Source organism: Toxotes jaculatrix, chromosome 24 (genome assembly GCF_017976425.1).
Source record: "Toxotes jaculatrix isolate fToxJac2 chromosome 24, fToxJac2.pri, whole genome shotgun sequence".
Lineage (NCBI taxonomy): Eukaryota > Metazoa > Chordata > Actinopteri > Toxotidae > Toxotes > Toxotes jaculatrix.
The window spans coordinates 906,494-916,227 of NC_054417.1; positions in this window are offsets into that span (position 1 = coordinate 906,494).

The following is a 9,734-nucleotide window of genomic DNA, read 5'->3' on the forward strand; positions in this document are numbered from 1 at the left end:
ACTCCCGCTCCAGACCAGTTGACCAATGAGGTACAAACAGATGTTTTTAATATGCTGAAGGACAAAAAAGAAATCTCTAATAGTGTAATCCACCATCTAACCTCAGTTTGGGCATCTCAGCACTGAGTTTCTGTGCTTTTTAACCTGTTCATGGTTTTAATGTTTGTTCTGTCAGACTTTAGACCAAGAACCTGAAGGCTCTGACATCTGAATGGAATCTGAAGTTTAAAGCCTTGCTGAGATGAAGCTTAGTTCTGTGAGGGGGGAGGAAGAGGAGGATCGGACCCGGCAGAAGCTTCACCTGTCAGATCAGGCTGTTTGGGTGAGGATGAGGGAGGGTGGGGGAGACTCATCTGAATTTCAACACCGACCTCAGTTGACCCCCAGAGGGAGGCAGCATTAGCACATTTACTGGGACAATAAACCGAGCTGACAATAATAAGGACACAGTGTTTTACATTAAGGAGACGAATGACCTGATTTATCAACCTGTTTTAATTTAGTCTTGTTTCATGTTTATCTGCTGCTGCTGATGACCAATCATTTCATCTATAAAATTTTAGTTGAGCGATGTCTTCAAATCTCTGATCTGACCAACAGTCCACAGAGTTTTTCAGCAGAGTTTAAGCAGAGAATGTTGTTCATCACTGCAGCTCTTCATAATGTTTATCATCTTTGACTGCTGATATTATTGAATATGAAGTGTTTATTGCTTGAACATTCACTTATGACATTAGAGCCAAAGAACTCTGATGTGTAATCATCACCCAGCTCATATTTACACTAAATCAGGAGCTCGACTACGATAAAAACCAAAAAAACAATCATCTCTGCGATCTGTGAAATCTATGACATCCTGCAAACGGCCTGCGACGTGGTCCAGATGTTGATGTTGCAGCAGCAGCTCAGAGCAGTTTGTTAAATATCCAGATTCGTCCGATGAATCACTCGTAATTTGATGCACTAAAGAGTCGTCAAAGTAATTAGCGAATGATTAGCAAATGATCTGGAATTGCTCAAAATCTGACTTATTAGCATAACATTAATTGCTTTGTTTCATAAAAGCCAGCTGGCTAATTGTTCTCTATTCCCCCGAACAGTAATTGATCCAGAATGGAGGTGTTTCAGCGTGTGTGTGTGTGTGTGTGTGTGTGTGTGTGTGTTATTGTGTATGTGCCTCTGTATGAGAGTTGTGACCTGCTCTTAAACAACCATACCACAAGAATTACCCCAAAATGAGAAGCTTCCTGTTCCTGAAAATCAAACGAAAAGAAGAAATATTCTCAAAATGTTTTCTTTTGCGAAATCCTAATTTCTCTAAGCTCTTCAAAAATAAGAGCCCTGCATATTTCTTGGTTAATTATATGAATTGTTTTTATTTTTATTGTTGGGAAAAATAGAATAAATGATTTTAGACTGTTCTAATTCTGAAACATACACTCAGTAAATGACAGCATCTGCCAGTTATTTTTCTGATTAATCAATGAGTCTATGAAAACTCAGAAATCAGTCACAAACATCGGCTGCAGCTTCTCTCAGATTAATCATTTCATTTTTTGCTGGTTAATTTTCAATCAATCAACTAATAAACTAAGAGCTTCAGCATTAAAACGGCAGCAGGCTTCTGTCAGTGTTTTACATTTATACAAACACGCGTGTGGTGAAGCCACAGCATGAATCGCCTCCTGTCATCATCACAGCCGTCATCAGCTCCAACCTTGACCCCGCCCTCCCTTGCCCCGTTATGATCAGGCGACCAATCACCTCCCTGACCTTGCAAACCACAGCCATCACATGTCCCCACCTCCATGTCACTCATCACATACAGGTTACACCCATGAACAAATCAAACACACCCTCGTGACCGCTCACAAATGCTCCTCTTATTGCCTTTCCCAGAATTCCTCCGTCAATTCAAACGCTCGCTATCGAGGTGATTTGGCTTTGACCTTCGACCTTTGCACATGTGCTCCTCTGCTGCTCTCATCTGGCTCAGACCATCAGCCAAAGGATCAAGAAACGTCCCATACAGCAGCTTCAGACCGGTTTGGGTCAGGCAGGGGGTTCAGTGTCTTGCTCAAAGACACTTCGGCTCTGTCTCTGTCCATCAGTCTACACTCAGCACAGCCTGGAACCACCAGGACTCAGGAGTCACTGAGTAACCAGGCAAGAAGGGCCGTGGTCAGGGGGGAGACCAAGAACCCAACGGTCCCTGTAGCAGAGCTTCAGAAGTCCTCTGCAGAGACGGAGAAGCTGCCAGAAGGACAATTAACGGTCTAAATACTCTTGTAAATGAGAGATTTCAGATTTTCATTTTTCATTATTAATTATTGAAAATAGATTTATGGGTAAAAATGGCGATTTTATCCATTTACAGTTAGATAGTTAGAGAATACAACAGTTACATCCAACACATAAGCAGAGCTTTCACCCTGTTCCTCTCTAACTGATGAGAATACACTGAAATGACTGAAATCCAACAAACAGCTGCACAGACAGCCACATGATTCCACCATGGTTCTTCTACATGTGGATTAAAGAGACTCGGATTTGAAGTCTCCCACCTGGAGACGGAGACAGGAAGCCGGGACACGATCTGGTCATGGTTCTTCCAATCCATCCTGCTTTGATTGGGGACAGAGACGAGGCAGCGATCCGGAGGAGGCCGGAGTTGGAGCGCTGAATGATGAAGACGATTATGTTTCAAGGGTTTCACGTGGCGAGCTGGAATTCATGTCTAGCCTTAATAGTGCTCGTTTTCTGCCTTGTTCACTCCATTAGCAGCGAGCAGGAGGCCCGAGTGCCGGGCCCGCCGCTAATTACGGCATGAGGGATGATCGGCGAGGGCTCATTACCGGCAGTGCGGGCCGAAACATACTGTCTCTCTCCTGGATAATGATGTTGGATCCATGGAGAGGGGAGGCCGGCGCTCGCCGCTTCATCAAACGTCTGAATGTCCAGGGGTTAACGTGGCTGTTGACTTCTCTGTCTGTCTCTCTAACATTTTCTCTCTGAATCAAAACCACCACGGCCTCATTAACATGAAGCACAAGTGAGAGCAGGTTTGCACATTCAGGCCATCATTCATCTGAATTTACCAGAGTCTGTGTTCAAACAGAATCTGCTTCACTGCTACAACACGAACACAATCTGCTTTATCACAACACAACAACAATAATCAAAGACTGAAACAATCCAGCAACGATTTAATTCAATGGTGTATAAAAAAGTCCTTTAAAAGCTGTTTTAATCTGTGCACACGGCTCAGTGTGTCTTCAGCTCACAACATTTAGGGCTTAACTTTAACTACTAAGGATCAAATTAAAGTTATGTATTGAAGTTGTGTATTTCATGCTCCTGTTTTGTTAAAGGACAACAACAGTTAACACAGAGCTGAGCGGAAATTGTGAGGGATTAGTCTGAGACTTTAATTTCAGAAATGTGAAATTACGGAGATTCCCTAAAAATCTGAACTGATTAGAGGTCTGAAATCTGAAAACCAGTCTCTGTGCTAAGCTAAACACAGCCTGGATTCATCTGTGCACTGAACACAAAGAACTAAAAGAGCGATTTTCCAAAATGTGGGACTGCTCCTTTAATTCCTGATCACACCAAATTTGTCTCTTTTTTCCAAACGGTCGGTCTCGGCTTCTCTCTCTACCTTCTGTCTTTCTGCCTTGAAAACCCCTTGACTGTCGGCCTCATTACAGCCTCTTACCTGACACAATGAAGCAGAACTAAATGCTGCCTGATGTTCAGCCAGCTATCTGTCACAGCTCTTTCAACCCAGCGTCTGAGAGAATAAAACCAGACAGCGACACAGACCAGAGAGAGAGAGAGACCAGCTCAGCCTGAAATCTTTCTAACGTTAAACTCTGACGTGACTTTTCTGCACAAACACAAAATTGAATTGTTTTCTTTATCAGTAAAGTGCCAGAAAACTGGGCTGTAATTTGAATTTTGGCCATTTAGCTGATGATATAACAGTATAATGAGCTTAGTCTTCATTCCCACAGAGGCTGTTTCAGATGTGCATCACAGTCTGGGTGGGAAACCACCACAGTCTGTCCTACAGGTAGCTCCCATCAGAAGGACACAAGGAAAAAATAAGGAAGCAAAAAAGGAAGTGACTACATAAAGAATGAGTCATTATTTCAGGTAATAAAGAAAGAAAGAAAAAAATTAAATTAAGAACAAAGACATTAAATGTAAACAGAATCAAACAACTCAGTCACACTGAAGCAGAAACAGAATACACAGTTCATCTGACCTCTCACCCCTCAACTGATTCACTAAATCAGGTTTTACCCCCTGACAAAGAAAGAAGAGCAACACGTTAGATCTCTAAACAACCATGAAAACCAACAACCGATGAAGGTGATAAAGACAGGTGAAGCTGGAGGGAGACGTTTCTTGTGAGAAAAGCAGAATCGGAGGCAGAGAGGGGTTTTTAAAAGACAAGGCGTTCATTCATGTGAAGCCTCTCAGACTCGCTCTCGTCTTCCCTCACAGCCGAGCAGACAGGCAGATTTGCACGGACCCTTCATGTCGCTAATGGAAGCCGACGCAGTTAACCCAGAGGAAACCAGCAGAACGAGGCGGCTCTAAACCAATTTTAGCCGCCGTCTCCTCGCATCCTATTTCGGTGATTGTACCAGCAGTAATTAAGGCTGTAATAATTAAATAAGTCTCTTTTAGCCTGCGTGTGGGAGAGGAGGTGAACATCTCGCCAGATCTAATTAGCTCGTCTGAAGCTCGCCGTCTGATTCTTCTTCTTTGACCGTCTGGACCGCTGAACCCGTGTCTGTCTCAGCCGTGGATGTCTCTAATTCCCTGGGTTTGTCACAGCAGGGAGCATATATTTACCTGCATGTTTTTGTGGACAGAGGTCAAAGGTCAAGCTGTGTGCCTTCACATGTATTGGCCTAAAGAGGGAGGAAGGCTGGTTTCTGTGTGTAATAACAGTCATTACGTGCTGCGGGCACACCTGCTCGGAGCTGTGAGCAGGGTTGGAAAGTTGATGGCGTTGATGGACGCGCTCAGATTTTGCAGCAGACTCCTCTGCACTGTGACCTGGTGTTCAGAGCCCACATCTCTGACGACCAGCTGTCAGCACAAGTTCAGCTGTTTCTGTGTTTCACCGTGTTTCTGAAAGCATGCGAGGAGCTCCACGTCACCACTGAAGCAAAACCCTCTGCATCACTTCACTGTCCTTTCAGTGTCCTTTCACATTTATGTAACCATGAAAACTTAGCCACCAAAACGGACAATGTTCTAATTCAAACACTGACGAACCCTCAGAGCTGTGTACTGAAGGGCGATGAACCAGCCCATGTCCCTTTGGTAACAACTACACAAAGAAAATACAACCAAGCAACAATCAAGCGACAGGAAGGAAAGACTAAAGATAAATACGTAAGGTGCATCCCGGCTGAAGCACCAGCCCCGTTCAGGCTCTAATTTCTCTCAGCTCCCTGAAGAATTTGTTTAATTCATATTTTTGCATGTCAAACAGTGCGTTGTGTATTATTAGCTTTAAATGAGGCTTTTAGTTGCTGCCTGAGGAGGAGCACTGAGGTTGAAACACGTTGCCTGCCTGCTGATCTGAAGATGATTTTACACCCATATTAACGCTGCTGTCTGCTCTGCAGTCACTTTAACTCACACTTCTTTCCTGTCTGAATTAAAAATTGACATTATTTGTACCTGGTTTTACATGTAATTAAAGAGCAGAAATCTACTATTGTCTACTAAAGGTTATAGTGAAGGTATTGTCTCCACAGAGTTCTAGTCTACACCCAAATAAAACAAATAATCAGGTTAGGTTCAAAATGGCAGCGTTCTCCTTTAACAGCCCGACTCCCAGAACTGTATTTAACCGGCTGCGACCCTCCTGCTCGACTCCTCAGTGCTGTTCCTCGCCTCAGGGCTTCATCTATTTAATCTGTCTGAATTTTCAGGTCCAGCTCACAGCGGCAGACTCTCCTCTCCTCCCTCTGCTCTGTAAAACTGCCCCGAACCCCTGAAGCGACGACGGGACGTTCCCCAAACTCCCACAGCAATTATTAAACTCTAACTGTCCTCAGACTGTGACAGAGGATGCTGCTCTGTTCAGCATATTTGTTTTGATACTACTTCTTCTTCAGGCGCCTTCTCAGAGCACTTTCACTGGCCTACAGGGGGCACTGTTGATTGAATCAGGAGCCTCAACTTTAACTGAGCTTTTCTTTTGGTGGAAACTGGATTTTGTCTCGTTTTTTGCTGATTAGGTGCAATAATTTACAACTTCATGAGAACAAACATAAAAATGAAGAGTTTCTGTAAAAAATGTGATATTTAAATGAAACTCACACTCCTGAGCTGAGGACTTGAAATAAATGTCCGCTCTCCTCATGTTGTCTGTGTTTTTATCACGTGAGCAATAAAGTTGGTTTACAGTTTTGTCAGGTTACAGTAAGTTTAACGAGCCTGTAACTCTCACACCAACGTTCTGGTCACGTTCACATTTTAATTTACTAGGTTTTTTCTTTTTTAGTGCACTGACTGCATGTCCTATGTGTCCCAGTGTTATAATGTCCCAACAAAGCTGTCCAAATGTCCCAGTATGATGAGTCCCAGTGAACCACTGTCTGCTAACAATCGACAAACAGGAACAATCAGCGCACAACATTAAAGCTGCACACACAACGTATGTGTTAGGAAATGCCCTGGCTATCACTGCTGCGGCTGTTTTCATTGATCCACATGACAACAGATGAAGTGGGACGTTAAAGAGCCCGGAGAGGACGAGCCTACACTGTAAAAACACAGATGCATGAAGAGCATTGTCTTCTGTCTCTAATTTACCAAATAACGAGGAAAACTGACAGTTCTTATCCTTCTACATCCTCCATCATCAAACGAACCGCTTTATTTATACAGATAAATGATGAAGTAAATAACACGACCAGCAGCATTTCAACATTTTCTGTATTATTTCTGTGCATTTTCCTGAAAAATCAGACGTGAAACAAACCGGACAAATCTGGAGCTCACCAGAGATTTTTCCACTCGTGTTAAAAATCTGATTTTAGGACACGATACAGAGATTAAATGACTTGTTTGGACAGAGGTTTTCTGCAGTGCCACAATCAATACTAACCCTGCTCGCTGCCAGAACATACTTAAGAAACTCAATCGCCATCAGGCCCCCTCCTCACTGGATCAGCCATCATCAGGGGCAGGGGCAACCTCAGCGGCCAATCAATCGAGTCCCTTTCAGCTCTGATAATCAGAAATCCAATCGGTGCTCTAAACTTTAATTGTTCTGAGCTTTGGGACAAAAGCAGAACGGCTCAGCCTCGTGTTGGCAGCAGCTGCATCTTTAAAGTCAGCTCTGTGTTTCTTTTGGTGCAACAGAGAAGAGACGTTTTTCTGACTCTGGCCATTTTTTAAATATCCCATCATCCAGCTGGTGGCGCCCCCTTCTGATATGGATGTTCCTCTGAGACCACAAATAGGTTCCACTCACCGAAGGCTGTGATCTGGAGTTTCAGAGTTTCTGAAGAACGGATCGTCGGTGCCTCTCTCTGCATCAAAGACCTGAAAAACAAATAAGAAAACAAAATTCACCTCTTGAACCACAGATTTCCATTTATATTATTATCAGAGACTTTGACACTTATCTGTTTTACACACACACAAAATTCAAGTACTGATATTTTGGTGACGTGAGAGGGAACCTCATTGGGAACACCTGTACACCTGTACACCTGTTTGTTAGTGTAATTATCCAATCAGCCAATCACGTGGCAGCAGTTCAGGTCAGGAGCTTCAGTCAATGTTCACATCAAACATGTGACTGAGGAAACGTGATCTCCGTGACTTTCTCCTGGGGTTTCCCCACACAGTCTCCAGAGTTTAGCTCAGAAAGGAGGCAAAAACAAAAACCACGCAGCGAAGCAGCAGCTCTGAGGAGGGAAACACCTTGTTGAGGTCAGAGGTCAGAGGTCAGACTGGTTGGAGCTGACAGAAAAGCTGCAGTAACTCACAAAACCACTCTGTACAACTGTGCTGAGCTGAAAAGCTTCTCGGAATAAACAACACATCCGTGCTGAGACATCACGTGATCAGATATGCTGCTTAGTTTCTGGTCCTGAGACTTTTCCAAAACTTCTTTTGAAGCGTCGTGAAGAAGACGCAGGCTGCAGCAGGACTCCCACACCTCGCTCTCATCCTGTTTCTCCCAGTTTTTATTCACAGAGAATTGATTTGCTTTTCAAAATATCAAGTGTGTTTGGTTAAATGTGTTGAAAAACACTCACGGAGGGTTTTCTGTGAGCCGTTCACCTCTGGCTCAGGCCTCGCTCAGTGTGACAGCGCTGTGTGTTTTCATGAGTGTGTGTTTGTGTGACTAAATGTGGCCTGGCATTTAGAGGCTGATGAAAAGGTTGATACCGCCACGCTGCTCTGCTCTGACTGAATTGTGTCGGGCGGCCTCGGTGCTCGGGGCGACGTCCCCTGCACCCTCCACCCTCCACGCATCTGTTTCTGCCCCTGCTGCTTCTCGGCTGTGGTGAACGCTTCATAATTGCTTTTCCCGCCACATCCCCTCCACTTTACAACATGCAATGGTAATATCAGCAAACTCTCAGAGACTGTGCCATTTAGCTGCAGATGTAAACGCGAGGGGAGGGAAGTGAGGCCCTTTTTTTTTTTTTTAAACATCAAACTGTGTCTTGGTTTATTTCCGTAAACGCTCCTCAGCCATTCACAGGCCGATTATTGCCGCTTGTTGCAGAGACTGATGATCTTACCAGGTAAGCAGCTCTTATTAGAGGAAGCTTCATTTAGTGCAGTGTTACACTCCAGCTGCCCCCCCCCACCCCACCTCCACCACACCTTCACCCCCGCTTCCTCCCCCTCCCCCTTCGCCTTTCCCCCGGCCCATAATGGATGATCGCAGTGCTCGGCTTGCATGCAGGAAAGGTTTAATTAAATCATAGTCCAATCATAATCCATGTTGTTAATTAAACTGGATAATTTATAAGTACAAAAGAGGGTATTTATTAGCTGCTCTGCGGTGGTGGCAGCGCTGTAACGTGTACGCTCCCCGTGCACGGACACATACACTCACACACCCCTCTGCCCCCTCCTCTGCCTTACAACCTTTTACTATTGATGCCCCTGCATGATTGATAATGAGACAGAGACTGCTGTACTATTTGTCTAATGGCCGTGCAATTAAATTCCCTTGTAAATGACCCATGCCTCATTTCATCCTAATCTATGGAATTTTGATTGAATTTGTCAGCCCTAATTGAAAAATACTGCTATTTAATGTCTGCATTGCAGTTGCAGATCAGGCTGCCTTTAATGAGATCGTGTCCCAGTGACCCTGAGGAGGAGGGAGGGAGGGAGGGTTGGTCGGGGGGGTATCCATGCGTGCCCTTGACTCAGCCCAGGAGAGCGGGGGTGGGAGGGTCCACTGGGAGATCCACTCAGGGTCAGAGGTCACCCGCGTCCTCCCTGTCTACACATGATGTGCTGCGACGCCAGTGGCATCGACGAGGTTTGTATTAATAGATGAGGAAGCCATTACAGGATTCATTAAAATGGAGTTTGATGCCGGCGCAGGAGCAAATATTGTGATTTAAAGCTCTGCTGTGCAGTTTTGGAGGAGATGAATTGTGGGATAATCACCAGCAAATGCCGTCGACTTCGAACCTCATCATGAGTCACAGAAACGCAACGCG